The 25,212-nt window shown below is 37.3% G+C and overlaps 1 pseudogene; it reads left to right on the forward strand.

The window, feature by feature from the left end:
* LOC149811921 (very-long-chain enoyl-CoA reductase pseudogene) lies at positions 1 to 25,212 on the forward strand (annotated as a pseudogene).

Genomic DNA, 25,212 nt, shown 5'->3' on the forward strand with positions numbered 1-25,212 from the left:
ATGTTGCCTTCTGATCAATTTCTGAATGTGGTGTCTAGAAGCTGGAGAGAAATCATCATGGGAGGAGTTGATCTCTTAGAATCGGCAAAGGTTGGAGATCTTAAAGCTGCAATACATCATAAAACAAAAAAAAATACTATGCTTCCAAACAACGTCTCACACTTCTCGAGAAACCTGCCTCACAGGAGGGGCCATTTGTCCTTGATTCTAGAAAGAAGGTCCATGATTACTTTGAGAGAGATGGAGAAAATTTAACTGTGGTGTTCAAAGATTTGGGTCCACAGGTCTTATACAACACCTTGTTCTTCTGAGAGTATTTAGGCCCGTTGATCATCTACTCCATTTTCTATTTTTTCCCTGTTTATGAGTACTTCGGTTATAAGGGACCACGAGTAGTTTACCCTGTTCAGACCTATGCTATGTACTACTGGTGTTTCCATTACTTCAAGCGTATCATGGAGACATTCTTTGTTCATAGGTTCAGCCATGCAACATCACCACTCTCTAATGTGTTCAGAAACTGTGCTTATTATTGGATTTTTGGCAGTTATATAGTTTATTTAGTGAATCATCCCCTCTATACCCTTGTAAGTGACCAGCAAATGAAGATTAGCTTCATGTTTTGACTGATATGCCAGACTGCAAACTTCTACTGTCATATACTATTAAAGAATCTTAGAAGAATTGATGGTAATGAGGGCTATCAGATTCCAAGTGGATTTTTATTCAATATTGTCACTTGTGCATATTGCACTAAGTTTATAGTTTTGCACCTTATCATATCATTGGATATGATCCATTTCCTGCACACCTGCATATCACCATTCATTGCATATGATCCATTTCTTGTTAAGAAACTCTGTTTTGATGTCACATAATATGATACACTATCTGATTTGATTTCATATGATATGATAATATGTCTTCTTGAAAAATGTTATATTATGACTGGATATGTTTTGCCATATATCTAACGAGTATTTGATGCAAGGATATCTCACTCAAAAAGGATGGAGACCTCCTGTTCAAGTACAACTATGGTGCAATCATACTCCTTGAAGAAAAAGCTTGTTGAGCCATGCATTTATAAGACCATCTAAAGAGATCGGCTACCTCAAGTTGAAGATTTTTTTTCTTCTTTAGAGTCATATGTAACAGAACCTTCAGAAGCATGCATATTGCATACTCATTCATAAAAGCTATTTCATAAAAGTATACACTAGTTTCAAAAAGCTTCTTTTTTGAAAACCAATAATTGTACCTTCTTACAAACCTTTATGGAAAAGGTATTTTGACATGATATAATTCATGATTTCAAAAAGCAATAATTGTACCTTCTATTATATACAAGACAACTTGAAAAGTAATGATTTCAAAAGTAGGAAAAAGACAAAACATGAAAATCGGCTACACAAAGAAAAACAAATATAATACTTGTTGAAAAGACTCTAGTTACCTTTTTAAAGAAATGATTTCAAATGTGTAGGAAAAATACAAAACATGAAAATCGGCTACACAAAGAAAAACAAATATAATACTTGTTGAAAAGACTCTAGTTACCTTTTTAAAGAAATGATTTCAAATGTGTAGGAAAAAGACAAAACATGAAAATCGGCTACACAAAGAAAAACAAATATAATACTTGTTGAAAAGACTCTAGTTACCTTTTTAAAGAAATTATGTCAAATGTGTAGGAAAAAGACAAAACATGAAAATCGGCTACACAAAGAAAAACAAATATAATACTTGTTGAAAAGACTCTAGTTACCTTTTTACAAACTCATAGAATGTCGACTTACTTGAAGTCATCATTCTCTTTGTATAGCATTAAATACCTCCTGTAAGAAATCCTTGTTAATATCCTTCTCAAAGAATGTCGACTTGTTTAAAGTTTTCATTCTCTCTGTAGACATTGAAAAACACATCATAAAGAAAACTCTTGATATGACTATGTACAAATAAATATCTCAAAGCATTTATTGTACTAGAGCTCAGCTAGAACGGATTGCAAACATGGCATTCATTTCTCAACTTGAACCAAAGAAGATTGATGAAGCCATCATCGATGAGTTCTGGATGCTAGCCATGACTGAAGAACTGAATCAATTCCAAAGAAATGATGTTTAGGATCTTGTACCAAGTCCAAAGGATCATCAGATCATTGGGACAAGATGGATCTTCAGAAACAAGCTAGATGAAACAGGTAATGTTATAAGAAACAAAGCAAGACTAGTAGCTCAAGGATACAACCAGGAGGAAGGTATTGATTTTGATGAAACATTTGCTCCTGTTGCTAGACTTGAATCTATTAGGATGTTTTTAGCATATGCAAGCTATACGGATTTTAAACTATATCAAATGGATGTTAAAAGTGCTTTTCTAAATGGTTTTATAAATAAAGAAGTTTATGTAAAACAACCTCCAGGATTTGAAAATGAACAATATCCAGATCATGTCTTCAAATTAAAACGTTCTTTATATGGTTTAAAACAAGCACCTCGTGCTTGGTATGACAGACTTAAAACTTTTTTAGTAAAAACTGGTTTTTCTATAGGCAAAGCAGACTCTACTTTATTTGTAAAAATAGTGAATAATCATACCCTAATTGTTCAAATATATGTGGACGATATCATCTTTGGATCTACTAACAGCACTCTCTGTAAAGAATTTTCTAAGTCCATGTAGAAAGAATTTGAAATGAGTATGATGGGAGAACTCACCTACTTTCTTGGACTGCATATTATGCAAACCAAGGATGGAGTTTTCATCAATCAATCTAAATATGCTTGTGAACTTCTGAAGAGGTTCAACATGAACTCAACTGCTTCAAAAACCACTCCTATGAGCACAACCACTATTTTGGACAAAGATGAAGATGGTAAGTCTGTTGATACAAAGGTATACCGAGGTATGATAGGATTACTTCTGTATTTAACTGCTAGCCGTCCAGATATTATGTTCAGTGTTTGCTTGTGTGCTAGATTTCAGTCAAATCCAAAAGAATCACATCTTAAAGCTGTAAAAAGAATAATGAGATATTTAAAAGACACAGTTGATTTTGGATTATTCTATTCAAAATCCTCTACATTTGATCTAATCTCATACAGCGATGCTGACTTTGCTGGAAGTAAATCTGACAGAAAAAGCATAAGTGGAACATGTCATATGCTAGGGCACTCACTAGTTTCATGGTTCAGTAAGAAACAAAACTGTGTATCCTTATCAACTACTGAAGTTGAATACATTGCTGCTAGCCTAGCTTGTACACAAGTTATCTGGATGAAACAAACTTTGAAAGATTTTGGTTTAAATTTTGAAAATACAACTATTTTCTGTGATAATACTAGTGCTATAAACCTATCTAAAAATCCTATTTTACACTCACGAACTAAGCATATTCAAATAAGACATCACTTCTTAAGAGAACAAGTCTTAAACAACATAATTAAACTCGAATTCATTCCCACTAATCAACAGTTAGCAGACATCTTTACTAAACCATTAAAACATGAAGACTTTACACGAATTCGAAGAGATTTAGGAATATGCAAACTAAGTGACTTATAATTAATCTCACCTACTAAGACTAAAACATCTTATGAGTTCTATTAAAATTTTATTCAGTTTCATTCTTATCAATTTCTAATATTTATGTTTTTAAAAGGTCAAACTATGTCTCTATATTCACGTATACTCTAAATACTTATAAAAACTCATTCATCATGACACATTCTTTATGTCTTTCAACTTGTCATCTTTCAAGTACACATCTATAATGACTCTTTGTCCTATTACCTTTCACTCATATCCATAAGAACTAATTATATTAAGTAAAAGCTATCATGACATTGTTCACATCACTCATCTCATAACACCTCTTATCACTTTTTGTCTTCTAGTGAAAACCTCTCTTACGATAAGCTAGCCTATCTTCAAACATGATATTATATTCCTCACTTATTCTATTTTTCATATTCATGCAATATACTCTCTTTCATGAACTTTCCTCAAAAATTACACTTCACTAAAATCTTCATACCTTTTATATCAAATTCGAGTGATTATCCTTCCTATTTGTTTTACCACCTTTTAAGTTGTTATATTTCATGTAAATTTTTTTTACTATATCATCTATTATATCATTGCTTAAGAACAATCAACTATCGTCCTTTCACTTTTCACACCCTTTATGAAAATTTTATAAAATCTCCTTTTTTGACAACTTACACTTTTTTCCCTCTCTCTCTCTAAGTTCATACGAAGTGACTCTCCATCCGTGACCATGACCTCCTCATATATTTTATATCTCTCTCCAATCGAGATTCTTTAAAACCATGTCCTTTAGAAAAACTTCATTTCACATCTAACTCCACTTTATGTCATACATCTCATGTCTAACATAGAGTGATTATTGTCCTTTATAACTATTCACACTCCTTCCACACATACCAAAAATATAGTATTCTTAAATAAGAAATTATTGCATCTCCTCATATATTCCTGTTTGTCCTATTCCAAACTCCTTCTTCATGTATTTGGAATGCCTTCACATAAAATAAATTTTTGAAAAGTTGTTTGTTTTATTAGGCCATTATTCACTCTATAACTTTTCTTACATGATCTTCACGAAATCTTTAAAATCCTTGAAACATTCACTCTCTTGAGTTTATTAAGACACTCCATACTCAATACATGATATATCTCAAACTTCGACAAACTCTCCCATAGTAAACTTTTCTCTATATAGAAAAATTTCAAAACTATGTCCTTCTTAACATACACTATCTTCCAACAACTGATTTGATTTGTCATTCACAAGCCTCTCTATTTCCAACTCACACATTTCCTCTTTCAGCTAAAATCTAAAAATCCTTCACTTCCAATGTCATTCATTTCTTATCACCATTACTTTTCTCCTTCTATTTAATAGATTGATTCATCTCTCATTCCCCATGACTATCTCTATTCTCTTACAAACTCCTACTCCTTCCAAGCTCTTCTCTCTCTTGCTCATTTTTTTTTCTAAGCTCTTGCAATGGCTTTCTCTTGCACATCCGACTTACTCCAAGCTTCGGAGTTGAGATTTCCGGATCTCATTCACACTTATCACTCCATAAAATCTTTGACAATCCTACCAGGCAGCTTGGTTCACCTTGAAGCCTTTCCAGCGTTTGACTTACAAACTTCTCTTTCTGAACTTATTCATGTTCTAGCCTCTCCAAAACAAATGCCCATCTATCCTCAACTTATGAAAATTTTTTACACCAACCTTTCTATCGACCATGATCACTCTTCTATCACTTCCATGGTACATGAAAAAATTTTCTCCTTCGACATACCTCAGTTAGGCAACATTTTGAATATTTTTTCTTACGGTATTGAGCTTCCCAATATTGTTCCTCTCGACCACTCTGTGTTTCAGAAAACCCTCTTCTCCACTCGCTTCACTCACTTCCCATGGCATGAGAATAATCTCCAACCTCATGCTCTATTGTTGTCCAAAATTCTTTCCTCAAATCTCGTCCCCAAGTCGCCCTCTAGGGGATTTATTGCAAATGAAGTCTCCCTTCTTCTTTATGCCATCTTCTCTGCCTTTCCCATCAACTGGTCCAGTGTCATCTTCCACAATATGATCAACTTTCGTTCTTTTAAGTCTCTTCCCTTCGGATATTTCATCACACTCATTCTTGAATTCTTCCAGATTCCTCTTGCAACAGATGTCATCTACTACTCAAACAATATAATTGATGACTCCTCTCTCCATGAAGAAGAGTCCTCTCACCTAAACTCTGACGACGAAGGCCCTCAAGAAGCAGATCAAGCAGCAACTTCTGACCTTGACATCTTCTCAGCTCTTGTCAATGTCCAGAACACCCAGGATCTCATTCTGAAGAATCAAGCCTCGATGCAGCAGACCCTTCAAACTCTCCAACACGATCAAGCCGACTATACCCATCAATCCTCACCACCTTCGGACTAAACTTTATTTTTTTTGGTCTGTAATAACTCTACTTACTCTGATCCCTTCCTTTTTGTCCATGATAAAGGGGGAGAAAAACCTGTCTCCATTATTGAAGAAAAATACTCTCTTTAACATTTTTTCAATAGTTTTATGATATTATTATTTCTATGCATAATGTCTTTTTGACAGAGGGAGCATATTTTGTCATCATCAAAAAGGGGGAGAATGTTGAGAAACTCTATTTTGATGTCACATAATATGATACACTGTCTGATTTGATTTCATATGATATGATAATTTGTCTTCTTGAAAAATGTTATATTATGACTGGATATGTTTTGCCATATATCTAACGAGTATTTGATGCAAGGATATCTCACTCAAAAAGGATGGAGACCTTCTGTTCAAGTACAACTGTAGTGCAATCATACTCCTTAAAGAAAAAGCTTGTTGAGCCATGCATTTCTAAAGACCATCTAAAGAGATCGACTACCTCAAGTTGAAGATTTTTTTTCTTCTTTAGAGTCATATGTAACAGAACCTTCAGAAGCATGCATATTGCATACTCATTCATAAAAGCTATTTCATAAAAGTATACTATAGTTTCAAAAAGCTTCTTTTTTGAAAACCAATAATTGTACCTTCTTACAAACCTTTATGGAAAAGGTATTTTGACATGATATAATTCATGATTTCAAAAAGCAATAATTGTACCTTCTATTATATACAAGACAACTTGAAAAGTAATGATTTCAAAAGTAGGAAAAAGACAAAACATGAAAATCGGCTACACAAAGAAAAACAAATATAATACTTGTTGAAAAGACTCTAGTTACCTTTTTAAAGAAATGATTTCAAATGTGTAGGAAAAAGACAAAACATGAAAATCGGCTACACAAAGAAAAACAAATATAATACTTGTTGAAAAGACTCTAGTTACCTTTTTAAAGAAATTATTTCAAATGTGTAGGAAAAAGACAAAACATGAAAATCGGCTACACAAAGAAAAACAAATATAATACTTGTTGAAAAGACTCTAGTTACCTTTTTACAAACTCATAGAATGTCGACTTACTTGAAGTCATCATTCTCTTTGTATAGCATTAAATACCTCCTGTAAGAAATCCTTGTTAATATCCTTCTCAAAGAATGTCGACTTGTTTAAAGTCTTCATTCTCTCTATAGACATTGAAAAACACATCATAAAGAAAACTCTTGATATGACTATGTACAAATAAATATCTCAAAGCATTTATTGTACTTACACTCATTTAAAGTAAAGAAGTACTTATGTACCACAAATCATTAATTAGGATAAAGACAAAACTACATGACAGCCTACAATCTAACGATCAATATACTATTGTAAGAAATAGACTTTTTACATAAAATATATATTACCTAAAATATTACAACGACTATTGTACCTTATATTTTACTTTTATGGAAAGAAGACTTTCTCGAATTTCTCTAAAGATGTTTTTTGAAATGACATGACATTTCACATCTCAAAAAGGCTACGATTTCAAAAAAGTAACGACTACTTTTTAAGCTATATAAACACACTCAAATAAACTATTCAGACAAGAAATGGATTTGTGAGCTTACAACGAGAAAAAATCTTATTCAATATCTGAAAGAGAGCCTATAAAAAGAAAGAGAAAAAAAAGAGAAAAAGTCAAGAATAGCTCTTTGACAAAGAGTATCCTCTGAGTGAAAAGAACAGAACATTCTGAGAATCCTTCATTCGTGCATTCATATCATTCTGAAGGTTTTATAGAAAGTATTGCAACTTTCTGTTATTCACTGTATTCCTTCTTTGTTGAAAGAAGTAGACCTCTGAGAAAGAGGGTGTTGTCCTTCTCTGTTGAGAGAAAAAGACCTCTGTGAAAGAGGGTGTTGTCCTTCTCTGTTGAGAGAAGAAGACCTCTGAGGAAGAGGATGTTGTACTATTTATCCGATGACTCGGATGTTATAGTGGAAAGCTCAAGTGGTTTGCTTGGGGACTGGATGTAGGTCAGGGTTTTGACTGAACCAGTATAAATTCTGTGTTTATGTGTTGTGCCTTTATTGCATTATATTTTTAATTTATCGATCTATATACAATTTCACTATTCACCCCCCCTCTAGTGGAATTTCATTTCTTGCGTTAGCTGTACCTTTGCATTTGCATATTATGCACTGCAATTCATTTGTTATGTTGCATTGCATGGCATATTAGCATATGTATTCATCTCTTCCCTGCATGTTAGTAGTTTCATATGCATTCATAGCATCCCATGAGTTGTTGTAGCTTCATATGCATTCACAGCATTCCTATGATCTACTGTAGCTTCATATGCACTCACAACATTCCCATGATCTACTATAAGCTTCATTGTAGGCATCTATTTATTAGCATAAACATTGCACTTAGGAAAATGCATATGCATTTTCTCATTAGCATATGCATTGCACTTAGGCAAATGCATATGCATTTATTCGTTAGCATAAGCATTGCACTTAGGCAAATGCATATGCATTTCTTCATTTAAATAGGCATTGCACTTAGGCAAATGCATATGCATTTCTTCATTAGCGTAAACATTGCACCTAGGCAAATGCATATGCATTTATTCATTAGCATAAACATTGCACTTAGGCAAATGCATATGCATTTCTTCATTAGCATAAGCATTGCACTTAGGCAAATGCATATGCATTTCTTCATTAGCATAACCATATGTATGTTAGTTTTAACATAGCATTTTCATATTCTTTCTATATTTTGCATTTTTGTTGCCTTGTGCAATCTTGTGTTTGCAAGGAAACCTGAGAGATCCAGATTTCTTTTTCTAGATTAGGGAATTTCAATATTCAATTTCAATTTAAGATTGTAATAATTTCATATTAATGGAAATTTCTACTTTTCTGTTTAGATTAGAATATATGAGCATTTAGTTGCACTTTAAAATTCTCGTAATTACTTGTAACATTTCATTTTATTTTATTTTTCAAAAAAACACTATGGTATAACACGAATAGTACTTGTACCATTCTGATAAGAGGTAAATAACCCTAAGTAAATGATTCACATTTATGGCCATAATCAAAATACGAACAATACTTAGGATTTTCATCTTTTATGGAATAAAATTTGACCTTCACTTCAGGTCTCTTTTGAAAATCATCATATTTTTCTAAAATAAATTTCTTTTTCTTCATCTATCAGAATTTAAGATATAAATTAATTTGAGATATATTTGTGGTCATAGTCATGAATATATTGAAAATTAATTTTGTTTTAAATTCTATAAAGGCACAAAAATTTATTTTATTCTTTATTAAGAATTCAAATAAAGATTAGATTAGAATATGTTTGTGACCATAGTCATGAATGTATTAAAATTTAATCTTAATTCAATTCTATTAAAGAATGAAATTTACTTTTTAAATTCCAACTTTTAAACAAATTCTTTTATTGTATTCATCATTTAAAATAGAGTTGGATCATGATTTGCCATCTTCTTCAATTTATTTCAAGACATTTTCAAAATTCCAAGTGTTTTTCAAAATAAATTTTCAAAAACACATTTCGAAATAAATTTTCAAAAACACAGTTTTCATTTCTAAAATTCAAAATCATTTTTCAACTTCCATTTACAAATACAGATTTATCTTTCATCTTCAATTCCACTCAGTTTTTAAATCTTATCTCAAATTCCAATTTTCGATTCTTATTTCTGAACTTCACATCTTTAAATTTCACATTTTCACTTTGAATTTCATTTTCAAATCTTTACTTCTTTTTGAAATTCCAAATTTTGAAATTCTATTTTCATTTCAAGTTCAATTTTAAAGATTCTCAATTTCATTTTCTCCATTTAAATTCTAAACCAAAATTTCAAAATTCACTTTGAAATTCCAATCCAATTTCCAAGTTCAATTATGATTTAAAACATCAAATTGAATTTCAAGATCAAATTCAAAGTCTCAATTTTAAACTCTGATTCATCAAACTTCAAAGTTCCAAATTCAGTCTTTTATCTTCCAATTCCACTCTTTTATGAATCCATTTTCGGTTTAAAATGTTCATTTTTAATTCAGATTTAAAATTCCAAATTTTAAACTCTAAAATCTCATAAGTTTATTTCAACTTCTTGCAATTTCAACTTTTGATTTCAGTTTCAACTTTTTTAAATTTTCAAAATTTTAAATTTCTAAATTTCCTTTTTAATCTCAAATTCACTTCAATCCCAAGTTTTTGGATTCAAATTTCAATCTTTTCAAATTAAGTTAGATTTTTGAATCATTTCCTAAAGGATATTTTCAAACCTATTTCAAAATCACTTGAAAAATCCAAATTTCTGAAATATTTTCAAAAGCATACATCATAACACAAGCATGATTCTCTGTGCACTTAGGATTTTTAAAATAATCACTTAGATAAATTTAGGCAAGTCAAAAGGCATTGATTCGATCCTTGGTTCAATTACCTCTGGTAAAGGCGTCAGGAACAGTTGAACCTCGTACCGACGAGCGAATCCCGTCTCCCCATTTTTCTCACAAAAATTTAAAATAGAGGCGAGTAATTTTCACAATCTTTTTCAAAAGGTCAAGTGAGACCTTGCAAAAAAAAAGTTTTTCTTCTCTTTTTCCCTCAAAAAAAGGAATAAAAAGAAAGGAAATTTTTTTTGCAACCATCACATAGGCTCGAGCACGTGAATGGGTGGGCAAGACCTCGTTTGTGTGATCCAGCGGGGACCATGAGGCATGAATGCTACATCACCTCGAAAGGAGGTATATTTGTCAAACCAAGCTTAAGAAAGATAAACCGCTCGGTTACCCATTCACAAAATGGTTCACCTTGAAGAGGGTGGATGGTACAGCCTTGATTGACAGGTCATTCACGATATATTTTAAGGAGCAATGGCATCCTTTGGTCTCAAGTCACTCAGAGTTAGGGAGGTTAGGTTACCTATTAAGGTACCTCAGCTATTGCAGTAGTGTGAATTACAATCCGTTACCTATGCAAGGTTTTCTCTTGGTTGCGAGCTGCCCGCCTGAGGTTTACTCAGTCTATAGCGTCTCCGATTATCACGTTAAAAATTGAATAACATACGCCAGGTGCACGTCTCACAAAATGTGAGGTTCTTTCGCGTATCTGAAGGAGTAAGCAAGAAGAACATAATCACTAACCAATCATATGCTGACTTACCTTGATTAATTATTTGGTTATATTAGAAATGTATAATGTGTTTCCTTTCCTTTTCTTTCTTCGTTGTACGTACCGTAGTTGCTTTACCTTGGTTGTATGTTTAATATTGTCTCATCTTGTTGCATGTAGCTTTGTATTGCTATTTTTGCTAGTTCTGCACTTGTCGAATGTTGCACATATATATGTTCACACACACATTTACTTTGGTTACATATTGTTAACTGCTCTATCATGTTAGTCGTAGTCCTGCTATCTACTGTGAATTCATGTCATAACCGCTATCATATTTTTTGTTTCCCCAAAAATGGTATATCTTGATTGGATATCTCACCAACTCATAAGAGTACTGACCCTATTTTTTGGGTATACAAGTGACGACTGCTAGAGTGTATTCGCGATAGCTGCGCGACAGAGGCTTGGGACCCACACTATGGACTTACGCAGTCTTGGCAGTTGTTTTGGGAAATCCTTAATTTTGGTTTTGAGAGACCCTTTTGTAAATGAGTTGATGTATATCCTTGGTCTTATTTTATAAATTAATTATGGAATGAAGTATTTCTTTTTACTGTTCATCTTGTAACCCACCCAAATTTTCCAACTGATTTCCCTTAAGGTTTTTCCGCTTGCATAATGTTTTCAAAAAAAAAAATCCTCTAAAAATCTAAGGATTTTACAAGTTGAGATTTTGGGGAGTTACAGATCTTGGTATCAGAGCATTGTTCAAAGTGTGGTTTAAGACTCTGCGTGCATCGTCTATCGCAATGTAAGTATGATTAATTTAGTAAATTCTGTTGTTTAATGTTGATTACTACTTTATTTAGTTATGCATGCATAATTAGATGTGGTTTGTTATATGTCGTCGAGTGTGAGTCATGAAAGGATCCTTGAAGCCCTACATGACTTGGTTCGAGGCGTAGAAGCCCTGGACCAAGCTGTTTAGCAAATAGTACGAAGTGCTCAAGTGATTGCACATTCGACCCCTCCATGTGCAAGATGCAAGTTGTATCATGTGGGATAAATTTTTCCACGTGAACTGAGTGATTGCCCTTACTATGGCTTTGGAGGGCATATCAATATTGAGTACCAACATAAATTGGGCGATGAGATCGCGAAAGGTAATGCTGAAATGGTAGAAGATGTAGCGTCTGAGACTAGTCCAGTACTATTGGAGGTTGACAACCAAGAGAGAGATTTGCGCATTTCGTCAAATTCTCCCCAGTACTCGTCAGCTTCTTATTCTCATTCTATTTCCCCTAAGTACGTACCGACTTCACCTCCTTCATCCCAAGTTCTGACTTCTTCTGAGTACACTCCTGCATCTCCTCCTCATTCGAAGCGGAGATAGTGTGGAAACCATAATGATTACCAAGACAGTTACACCAGTAGGAAGTAAAGATGATTGCTTGATGTGAACGTTTTATTAGAATACTAAGTCAGTGTTCATTTTTGTTTTCGATATGGTTGGATATGTTTTTGTAACCCTCTCATAGTAAAAAAGGGTATTTTGGCTTCATATGTAATGCAATGTATGCATTTTTTGTTCTATGAATAGAAATCACGTTATGGACTTGTTCTTTCACTTATACAAGTTTTTTCTTATTCAAGACATCATGGCGAGGTCGATGTGATGACCTGATGGAGTCGCCCAACAACCTTGCAGAGGTTGTTGGCTGTCAAGCGAAAACCATGCATGCTATGGGTGATAATCTTCAGCAAGCCACCTAGGGACGTGAGACTCCTACTTCAACTCCAGCTATGACGGTACCATACAAGCAGTTCATGAGTTTGAACCCTCCGTCTTTTGATGGGAAGTCGACTCCTGAGGCTGTAGAAGATTGGGTCTGTGAGATCAAGCAAATTTTCTGTGTACTACAAGTCAGCAATGATTAGAAAGTAGATTTTGAAACTTATTGACTCTGTAAAGATGCTAAAAGGTGGTGGGCAACTACCTTAGAAGTCAAATTTGTGAATGAAGCTATCACGTGGAAGCAATTCGTGGAGGTTTTCTATGCAGTGTACTTTCTGATGCATGAGAGAAGCCGAAAGATGTGAGAGTTCCTTGACCTTCAACAAGGGAGCTCTACACTAGTAGAATATGTCACGAAGTTCAGAAGTCTAAAACGCTACTGTCCCAATGTCTACATCATCGAGAAAGACTGAGCGATAAAGTTTGCTTACAAATTGAAGCCTGCTCTTCGCACGAAGGTCTACACACGTGCCCCTATGACTCTAGATCAAGCTTTAGATATGGTCACTCTTTTTGAGCAGGATTGGTCTGAGTCACAGAAGACGCAACCATTCAGAGGGAACTAGTATTCAGGCCAAAAGAGTTGGCCTAAAAAGAGACATTTTCAGAAGAACCCTGGTGGAAAGAAATTCACTCCACCATTAAAGAGAAACCAAACTCCAGGCAACAACAATCAATATCAGAATCGCCAACACCATCACTATCAGCAATAGCAGAAGCCAGTGGCAACACTAGGTTGCCCAAAATATTCTGTTGACCATCCTAGCCGACCGTGTCCTCGCGACACTGAAGGAAGTTTGTATTGTGGCAAGATGGACCACTATATCAAGGACTGCTAGAAGAAGCGGTCAGATGATTTGAAGAGGAACACCCCAGAAGCATCACAACTGACGTATCAACGACTGCCTCAACAACAACAATCTTATCAGCTGAAATCAGACAGTCAGAGAACAGTGGCAGGACAAGCCTATGCGGCCACTATGGAGCAAGTGACCAAGGGAGAATTGGTCCAAGGTACGATACTAGTCACTAGACAAGCGACTTTTACCTTATTTGATTGTGGTGCTTCCCATTTATTTATTTTTATTAGATTTACTAGAACTTTTCCTATGACTGTTGAATCATTGAATCACCCGTTGGAGGTTCGTACTCCGACTGGTGATCAGTCCTTATGTGTTTTGTATATTCTGAGCATCGAGGTGTCAGTGGTAGAACAGAACTTGCCAGCTGACGTAATCCTGCTAGACATGACTGGGTTTGATGTCATTCTAGACATGGATTGGTTGTTTGAGTATCACGCTCAAATTCTGTGTAGAGAAGGCAAGGTGGTTTTATATCGGCCAAATCGTCCAATTTTGGAAATCAGACTCTCTCGACCTATTCGAGACAGTCATTTGATTTCATCTTTCAAGGCTCAGAAGTATTTGCGGAATGGGGGTACTGATTTCTTGGTCAGTATCACCCCAGTTGAACCAGAGATAGTCCCTATCGAGAACTTAGATGTAGTTTAGGAATTTCCTCATGTGTTTTCTGAGGAATTGTCCGGATTACCTCTGAAGCGCAAAATCGAGTTTTATATCGAGTTATTGCTTGTAATGACTCTGATTTCAAAGGCACCATACTAGATGGCCCCAGCAGAACTTAAAGAACTAAAGCGTCAGTTGGAAGAGTTTATGGAACAAGGATTTATCAGACCTAGTGCATCTCCATGGGGTGCACCTATTTTATTCATTAAGAAGAAAGACAGATATATGAGGTTGTGCATTGACTACAAGATGCTCAACCAAGCGACAATTAAGAATAAATATCTGTTACAGAGAATTGAAGATCGCTTTGACCAATTGCAGAAAGCGAAGATATTCTCGAAGATCGACCTCAGATCGGGTTTTCATCAACTCCAGATCAATGAGGAAAATGTCTCGAAGATAACATTTGGAACTAGATACGGGTTGTATGAGTTCGTAGTGATGCCATTTGGGCTCACTAATGCACTAACGGCATTCATGGATTTGATGAATCAAATCTTTCGTCCATTTGTGGACACCTTTGTGATCGTGTTCATCGATGATATCTTGATCTACTCAAAGAGTTCAGAGCAACATCAAGAGCATTTGTGTATCATCTTAGGAGTACTTCGAGAGCATAGATTGTTTGACAAGTTCTCCAAATGCAAATTTTGGCTCAGACGAGTCATGTTTTGGGTCAAATGATATCTAGTGATGGAGTGTCAGTTGACCCAACAAAAGTTGAAGCTGTATTAGATTGGAAGCAGCCTCAGACTGTTATCGATATCCAAAGTTTTCTTCGATTAGCTGAGTATTACCGCTGTTTCATTCAGGATTTCTCTAGAATTGCACTACCGTTGACAAAGCTTTTGCGTAAAGGAGTCAAGTTTGAGTGGACTGACTCATTAGAAGAGAGCTTTCAGATCCCGAATACGAAGTTGACGACCTCTCTGGTGTTAGCTTTACCTTCTGGCAGAGGTGGTTTTGTGGTGTACACAGATGCCTCAGGAACATGATTGAGATGTGTGCTAATGCAGCACAACAAAGTTCTCGTGTATGCATCAAGACAATTGAAGGTTCATGAGAGGAATTATCCAACTCATGACTTGGAGTTAGCAACAGTAGTGTTTGCCTTGAAGTCTTGGCGACATTTTTGGTATGGAAATACGTTTGAGGTCTTTTTCGACCATAATAGTCTCAAATATTTATTTTCCCAAAAGGAATTGAATATGAGACAATGCTGCTGGCTCAAGTTTATCAAAGATTACAAATTCATATTGTCTTACTACTCTAATAAGGCGAATATCGTGGCAGATGCGCTTAGTCACAAATCGAGCAATGTTCTCGCTAGTCTTGTGTGAATCCAGTAGTTGATTGAAGATTTCGTGGCTTGGAAGTCATTTTCGATTGGAGGCGGAACTATTAGATTGTTTAGTTTGACTATTTGATCAGAGTTTTTGCCTAAGATCATTGAGGCATAGAAGCAAGACGCACGTTATGAGAAGTTTGTGGATCGAGCTCATGAAGATGACTAAGTTTTTTGTGTTGATAATGATAGTAGTATTTGTATGAAGCATCGAATTTATGTGCCAGATGATCTTGAGTTGAAGAAAGAGATTTTTGATGAGGCACATCTATCAAAGTACACAGTTCATTCTGGTGGTACTAAGATGTTCAAGGATCTACAGCGAAAGTATTGGTGGAACGGTATGAAGGGAAAAATAGCAACATACGTATCGAGGTGCTTGACTTGTCAGCAAATCAAGATCGAGCACCAACATCCCAGAGGTTCCATGCAGAGGATCGAGAATCCTCAGTGGAAATGGGAAGAGGTTACTATGGATTTCGTGGTAGGTTTACCATGAACCAGACGAAAATACAATGTGATTTGGGTAATTATGGACAGACTCACCAAGTTTGCTCATTTCTTACCTATCTGGATCAGTCAATCACTTGAAAGTTTAGCCGACTTGTATATCCGAGAGATCATACGGTTACACGAAGTATCGATGTCCATTATTTTGGACTGTGATCCCAGATTCACGTCGCGACTATGGAGACAGTTACAGTCAGCTTTGGGAACAAGGTTGAAGTTTAGTACTGCCTTTCACCCTCAGACTGATGGACAGTCAGAAAGAACGATTCAAACGTTAGAAGATATGTTGCGAGCTTGTATGCTCGATTGAAAAGGTGAATGAGATACACACTTATGTTTAGTCAAGTTTGCCTACAACAACAGTTATCATACTAGTATCGGGATGGCTCCGTATGAAGCCTTGTATGGGAGACCATACCGATCATTGTCATATTGAAATGATATTAACGAATCATGGATTGTTCTTTAGCACTACACTCAACAAGTGCAAAAGATTCGAGAGCATTTGAAGGCAGCTCAAGATAGACAGAAAAGTTATGCCGATAGGAGACGACGAGAGCTTCATTTTGATGTTAGCGACATAGTTTTCGTGAAGGTATCACCGACGAAGAGCATTTTTCATTTCAGAAAGAAAGGAAAGTTGAGTCCTAGATACATTGGACCGTTCAAGATTCTTGAGAGAATTGGAGAAGCGGCTTATCAGGTTAAGCTACCGCAACAATATGCCCAGATTCATAATGTTTTTCATGTGTCGATGTTGAGGAAGTATATTCCTGATCCGTCACACATCATTCGATATGAAGATGTAGAAGTATAAGAAGATTTGATGATAGCTGAGAAGCCTATCGAGATCGTTGATCGACAAGATCAAGTTTTGCATACCAAGACCATTCTGTTGGTTAAAGTGTCTTGGCAATACTATGGCATCGTAGAATACACATGGGATCCTGAAACGAGCATGAGGGAGAAATACCCTGATCTCTTTGTTGACTGATGTTTGTTATTTCGTGGACGAAATCCTTTTTAAGGAGGGTAGGGTGTAAGACCCTTGAATTTTTTGAGAAAATTATTCAAATTATGATAGAATTTCAAAGTATATATATATATATATATATATTCATTAAAATTGAACCATCAAGATTTTTGAAAAGGGGCTTAAAACCCATTTCATTATAAAATTATACTTTGAATGTGGTTTATGAAAAGTTTTAGGTTTTTATCAAAAAAATTAGAAAGGATATTTTCAAAGATCAAAGCATGGTTTAAAAAGAGGTTTTTTGAAAAGAGTGAAAACGAAATTTAATAAAGCTAAAAAGTGGTTTTCAAAATTCTTGGAAAGGTTGGCACACAACCAACGTTTTCTTAAGGCATGGGCGCACTCTAGGGTGCAGCCCATGCCAATTTGAAAAGACTAAAAAAAAAAAGAATGAAAAGTCAAAAAGCCTTAAAAATAACCCATTTTTAAGGAGAAAAAGGGGAGAGTGGTTGGCATTTATGAGAGGGGTTTCAAAAAGGGGGTGGGGCGTGTTCAAGCTAGACCGTCCATCTCTCCTTCTTAATCTCAGCCCTTCATGTTGCTTGAAGCCTTATAAGGCCTTGGAAAGGGGAAGGAGAGAGAGAAAACTCCCCATCCGATTGGTCTCTCTCTTTCTCTCCCTCTACCAAAAATTTAGTGTGTGTGTGGTGAAGCTTTATTCCAAGCAAGAAGAAGCATATCATCTTCTTCTCCTTCCTTTATCCGATCAAGGCTTTCCTCTCTTTTCACCATTTTTAGTGGATGAGGTGTATTCGGTTCAAACATGAAGCCCAAAACTCTTTTTGCATCTGGTGTATGCAAGGGTTTTCGGTGGATTAGAGTGTGTGTGTGTGTTGCATTGGTCGTTTCCTCATAATTTTTGAACACCCACACACTTAACCGTTGGTACAAATGCATTCCCTTTCTTTTTTTTGTTCTTGCTTTTCTTATTTTCAGTTTGCTTCTTGGAAGGGGTTGCGGTTGGAGAAGCTTGCATGGCTGAACTGGGTTCTCTCGCAACCCAACCCAACCATCTTTTCCTTCCTCTTCTTTTGACTGTCACAACCTGTTAGGAAAGGGGATGGCTGCATGTGTTGTAGCAGTGACCCAGGTTAACCAAGTGATGGTCAGCCCGGGGCCACCTTCCCCTTTTTTTTTTCTCCTTGCCCATGGTTGAGCTACAACAACACCCCAGCCCGGGGCCTGCTATAGCCCCTTTGTCTTCGGCTTCTGATCTGGACGGTCTGAACCATCCTGGTTCAGACCTTGTTAGGGTCACCTTGGACCGAGCAGGGATCGGTCAGATGCTCCCTGCCTTGCAGCCCTGCAAGGGCTGGCAACCAGGTGTTGGCTACACCCGGGATGCTGGGCACCGGTTGCAGGCCTTCCAACGTAGGCCTGCACCGCCCCTTCTCCTTGTTTTTTGGTATGGCAGCCCCATACCGAGTCTGGACACCCTGGTCCAGACCATGGCTCAGGGCTCGAGCACCCTGGCATGGGTCTAAACAGGCCAGTTCAGACCCAGGCCACCTGTGTCAGCAGCAACTGAACCAAGTTTGGTTCAGTTGAAGCTACCGGGTATGGCAGAACCATACCCGGTCTAGACAACTTGTCCAGACCGTGCATATGGCTTGTGCACACCCTGCGCTGTCAGCACAGGCCTAGACCAGTTGTTTAGACCTGGGTTGTTGGCCCCGGCCGTGGCCTGTACCTGGACGGGTCATGTCAAGGCTGCCGCACGCTGGCCTCAAACCGGGCCTGCGGTGTTGGCCTTGTTGGCAGTTTTGGCATTCCTGGCTGAGGTGTTGCGACAACAGGAAGGTGGACAGCAAGTGACAACTTGTTGCCCACCTAGTTCGCATTTGTCGCAATAGTTTCTTTGGCCATTGTTGGTGTTTTCACCCCTCTCAGACTGTCGCGATCGTGCCTTGTGAGTTCACATTAGTTGTTTCGCAAGCGCGACGATGTTGCTTTGGAAGTGCTAGCATAATTCCCATATGTATGATGATGATCCACTTTGCACCCTATGATACTTATGTACGTTGTTGTCGCGGCATTGCATGCGAATGATTATGCCATGAGTTGTACTTGGCAAGTATCATTGTGTGTGGTATCTTAAATGCGAGGCTTGAAATTTGGTAGTCTTGGCTCGTGTTTGATACGTGTAAATGGCACGTGCACGGAATGTTTCGCTAAACTGCCTTTTTAACATAACTGCAAATAATGGTGAATTTACCCATTGTGATTCATGTCTCACATATGGATGTCAAATGATACACTCACTTGCACATATTCACATGTTGCAATGTGTTTGCATAGGTATGCATAATTGCCATGAATTGTGTTTCGATACATGTGTGCATTATTGAAAATATGTGTGGTATGGATTCACACATACACCTTGGCACACCATGACACATGTACGAAATATCCATTCTTACCTTGAGTGTTGTGTTAAGTATTATGCGCTATCTTATCGTAAAATGCACCGTGTCACTATACTGTTGCATGTGGCACCCTACGCACTCGATGTATCTCAACAAAGGATTGAGACTTAAACACTGTAGGGTATTAACACAAATACCTTTTGAGGTTTTGTGACTCCACTTGAGTCCTCGGGCTATGGTCCCATGTTTGTGAGTGAGCTCACGTATTATGATACCCTAGAAGATAAAATGGTGTTGTATCGCCTTCACAGATGATGCACTCTTTTTTTGTCCGTGTGAGGCTTGAGCACATGAATGGGTGGGCAAGACCTCGTTTGTGTTACCTGCGGGGACCATAAGGCATGAATGCCACATCACCTCCGAAGGAGATGTGTTTGTCAAACCAAGCTTAAGAAATATAAACTTCCCGGTTACCCATTCACAAAATGGTTCACCTTGGAGAGAGTAGATGGTACAGCCCTGAGTGACAGGTCATTCACGACACGTTTTAAGAAGCAATGGCATCCTTTGGCCTCCAGTCACTCAGAGTTAGGGAGGTCGAGATTACCTATTAAGGTACCTCAGCTACTGCAGTAGTGTGGATTGTAATCTGTTACCTATGCGAGGTTTTGTCTCGGCTGCGAGTCACTTGCATAAGGTTTACTCGGTCTATAGCGTCCCCGGTTACCATATTAGAAATTGAATAACAGAAGTCGGGTACACGTTTCATAGAATGCGAGGTTCCTTCGCATACTCGAAGGAGTAAGCAAGAAGAACATAATCACTAACCAATCACTTGCTGACTTACCTTGATTAGTTATTTGGTTATATTAGAACTGTTTAATGTGTTTTCTTTGCTTTGCTTTCTTCGTTGTACGTACCATAGTTGTTTTACCTCGGCTGCATATTTCTTATTGTCTCATCATGTTGCATATAGCTTTGTATTGTTATTTTTGTTAGTTCTGTACTTGTTGAATGTTGCACATATATATGCTCACACGCACATTTACTTTGGTTACATATTGTTAACTGCTCTATCATGTTAGTCGTAGTTCTGTTGTCTAGTTTGAATTCATGTCATAATTGCTATCATACTTTTTGTTTCCCCAAAAATAGTATATCTTGATTGGATATCTCACCAACTCGTAAGATTACTAACCTCATTTTATGGGGATACAGGTGACAACTTCTAGAGTGCGATCAGGATGGCTGCGCGGTAGAGGCTTGGGACCCACACTATGGACTTATGCGGTCTTGGCAGTTGTTTTTGGGAAATCCTCGATTTTGGTTTTGAGAGACCCTTTTGTAAATGAGTTGATGTATATCCTTGGTCTCATTTTGTAAATCAATTATGGAATGAAGTATTTCTTTTTGTTGTTCATCCTGTAACCCGCCCAAATTTTCCAACTAATTTCCCTTAAGGTTTTTCTGCTTGCGTAATGTTTTCAAAAAAAAAAATCCTCTAAAAATCTAAGGATTTTACAAGTTGGGATTTTGGGGCATTACAATGGATGAGTGCAAACTTGGGATGAGATGCAGAGGCTTATGCAAGCCAAGTTCATGCCTTCAGACCACGCAAAGGAAGACTACAGGGAGTACCTGAATCTACGTCAAGGGACCCGCATCGTGACACAGTACACTGCAGAATTCCACCGTCTATCCCTACGAGTGCAGATTATGGAGACCGCATGACAACAGGTTACCAGGTATATTTCTAGCCTTCGCCTTACTATTTTTGGCAAATTTAGTTGCATTACAGTAGGGTCAATAGATCAGGCATGCAGTTATGCCATGAATTGGAGGAAAAAATGAAAAGAAAACAAGAGTTCAAGGCCTCTAGGAATGACCAGTCTCGTCAGTCTAAGTCAAGTTTTCCAACTAGGAGAGCAAGCTCCTCAAAGAAGGAAGACTCAAAATTTTCCACCAAAGTTAGTTCCAACAAGTTTGACAAGTCAGGACCATCCTACAACACTAGGTTCAAAACTAAACCTGTTGATTCCACCATTCGTTGTTTTAGGTGCCAAGAGTTAGGACATGTGGCATCAAAGTGTCATACCATGACTAAGAAAACCCATTTAGTCGAGCCTGCAATTGAGTCTGAGTCATCTAGTGAGAGTAGGAGTGAGTCACTTGTTGAGGGAGAGGACGAAGAGGAGGTCATAGAGTTTGATGTTGACGTTGAAAACCTATTGTCCATTCGTCATGTTTTGACTATCCCTCATGAGTCAACTACATCCAAGTGGCTATAAAATAATATTTTTAGAACTAGGTTTAATTATAAGGATCATGTGTGTGATGTCATTATTGATACTCGAGCTTGCAAAAGTATGGTTTCTGAAAGTGTTGTGTCAACCCTCAATTTAAAAATGAAAAAACTTGTTCATCCCTACAAGATGGCTTGGTTTAAAAAGGGCAATGAAGTGTCCATCACCCAACGTTGTCTAGTCAAGTTTTCAATGGGGGAGCATTACCAAGATGAGGTTTGGTGTGATGTGGCTCCTATGAGTGCATGCCATATTCTTTTAGGGTGACCTTTGCAGTTCGATCGTAAAACTACGCATGATGGTTGTAAAAACATGGACTCTTTTACATTCAAGGGACATAAAATAATCCTACACCCTATAAAAGAAATAGGTTTTTCTACTGTAGATAAACCTGAGCGAGTCCCTAGACTTGCAGGCCTATCCTACAAAACCTTTTTGAATCAATGTAGGGATGAGAGTTATTGCTATGCCCTGGTAGCCAAACCTATTTTTAGTACTTTGTTGTTCATCCCTGCTGAGGTTGCCCCTCTTGTGGAAGACTTAAAAAGGATATCATGCCTGAAGACCTTCCTGATGGGTTACCTCCAATGAGGGTTATGCAACATGTAATAGATTTTATCCCTGGGTCCAGTCTGCCTAACTTGCCAGCTTATCGCATGAATTCGTCTGAGCATGCCGAATTGCAGAAACAAGTAGGGGAGTTACTGCAAAAGGGATTCATTCATGAGAGTGTTAGTCCTTGCGCAGTGCCTGCCCTACTCACTCCAAAAAAGGATGAGTCCATGCGAATGTGTGTTGATAGTAGGGCCATCAATCGCATCCCTATTAAATATCGTTTCTCTATTCTCCGGTTGGATGACATGTTTGACATGTTGGCGGGTGCCTCTGTCTTTTCAAAAATTGATTTAAAAAGTAGGTACCACCAAATTTGTATTCGAGAAGGAGATGAATGAAAAACGACATCCAAGACATGTGATGGGTTGTATGAGTGGTTAGTTATGCCTTTTGGTTTGTCTAATGCCCCTAGTACCTTTATGAACATGATGACCCAAGTGTTACGCCCTTGTTTAGGACAGTTTGTAGTTGTGTACTTTGATGATATTTTGATTTACAGTTCTTCTTTGTCTGACCATTTAGTGCATTTGCGTCGAGTTTTGGAAATTTTGAGAAGAGAAAATCTTTTTATAAATGCCAAAAAGTGTGAATTTTTTTTTTCTAGTGTGGTTTTTTTGGGCTTTATAGTATCATTTGATGGTGTTAAAGCCGATCCTGCCAAAATCCAAGCAATTGTAGAGTGGCCGACCCCACGGACTATGGGTGAGATTCCAAGTTTTCATGGGTTGGCTACCTTCTATTGTCGCTTCATTAGGAGTTTTAGCACCATTATGGCCCCCATCACAGAGTGCCTTAAGGGAGCTAAATTCCAGTGAACCTTGGCGCCTGATAAGGCTTTCATTCTCATTAAGAAAAAGATGACTAGTTTCCTTATTCTAGCACTTCTAGATTTTAACTTGGTTTTTGAAGTAGAATGTGATGCCTCTAAAGTAGGGATTAGCGCTGTCCTAAGTCAAAATCGTAAACCTTTTGCTTTTTTTAGTGAAATTTTGACTCAGGCAAAGCGATAATATTCTACTTATGATGTTGAATTTTATGCCATTGTACAAGCCCTTCGTTACTAGAGGCATTATTTTATTTATAAAGAATTTGTTTTGTACACAGATCACGAGGCACTAAAATATTGAAACAACCAAAAGAAGTTAAGTGTTAGACATGCTAAGTGGGTCAGTTTCTTGCAAGAGTACACTTTTACTCTTCGTCATCAGTTTGGTACTCTCAACAAGGTAGTTGATGCCCTTAGTCGGAAAAATAGTCTTTTGATGACTATGTCAGTGCAAGTGATTAGTTTTGAACAATGTAAAGAATTGTATCCAACTGATCCTGATTAGGCTACAGTTGATTTCAGAATTGCATGAAGGGGGATTATCTGGGCATTTTGGACATGACAAGACTTTTGCATTGTTGGATGAGCGTTATTTTTGGTCCAAAAATGCATAAGGATGTCATTAAATTTGTTCAGTGTTGTCGTGTGTGTCAAGTGTCTAAAGGTCATTGCCAGAATAGTGGTTTATACACACCGTTGCCTATTCCTGAGCATCCTTGGGAGCATGTCTCTATGGATTTCATTTTGGGTCTTCCTAAAACTGTGCACGGGTTTGACTCTATTTTAGTTGTGGTTCATCGGTTTTTCAAAATGACTATTTTTGTCCCGTGCAAGCATACCACAGATGCCTCTCTTGTAGCTTCTTACTATTTTAAGGATGTTGCATGTTTCCATGGGTTACCGCATTCTATCACGTCAGATCATGATACACATTTCTGAGTCACTTTTGAAAATTCCTATGGGCTTTATTGAAAACCAAGCATCAATTCAGTAGTGCATATCACCCACAAACGGATGGTCAAACTGAAGTCATGAATCATACTTTAGGGAATTTGCTTAGGAGTCTTGTCAGGGCAAACATCAAAACTTGGGACTTGGTATTGCCCCAAGCCAAGTTTGCAAATAATAGCTCTATTAACAGGCCGACGGACAAAACCCTTTTTCAAGTAGTGTATGGTCATTCCCCTACTCATGTGGTAGACCTAGCCCCTGTGTCAAATGTTCTTGATCCCAACCCCTGATACCATTGATGTTGTTGAATATATGTGTGATATTCACCAGTAGGTTCAAACTAAACTGACTGAAAGTTACGAAGCTTACAAGGCCTTTGCGGACCAAGGTCGTTGTGATGTCCAATTTGAAGTCAGTCAATTAGTGTGGGTTTACATTTGTCTAGAGCGTTTCCCAGTTGGAACCTATGATAAGTTGAGTCCCAAGAAGCATGGTCCTTTTAAGATCCTCCAGCGTTTGGGTACAAATGCATATTTGCTTTACTTACCGGAAGATTGGCACATCTCGCCTATCTTCAATGTGTTTGATCTATACGCCTACTGTGGTGACAATAAGTCATCAGAGCCAACTTCTTCCCAACTCGGGGAGAATGATGCAATGCAGGAGCAGGAAGCCCAAACTATACCAGACCAGGGGTCAACACTGTGGGTCCCACGCCCCTCTGGAGTACATGAGCAGATGGATGCGGTGGATGCGATGTCGAGAACGGTCCTGAGACAAGAGGAAGTGCCTTTGCGTAAGTACTCTAGGTGGGCGAAGGTTCGATAG

Source organism: Nuphar pumila, chromosome 17, assembly GCF_984573655.1.
Source record: "Nuphar pumila chromosome 17, dmNupPumi1.hap1.1, whole genome shotgun sequence".
Lineage (NCBI taxonomy): Eukaryota > Viridiplantae > Streptophyta > Magnoliopsida > Nymphaeales > Nymphaeaceae > Nuphar > Nuphar pumila.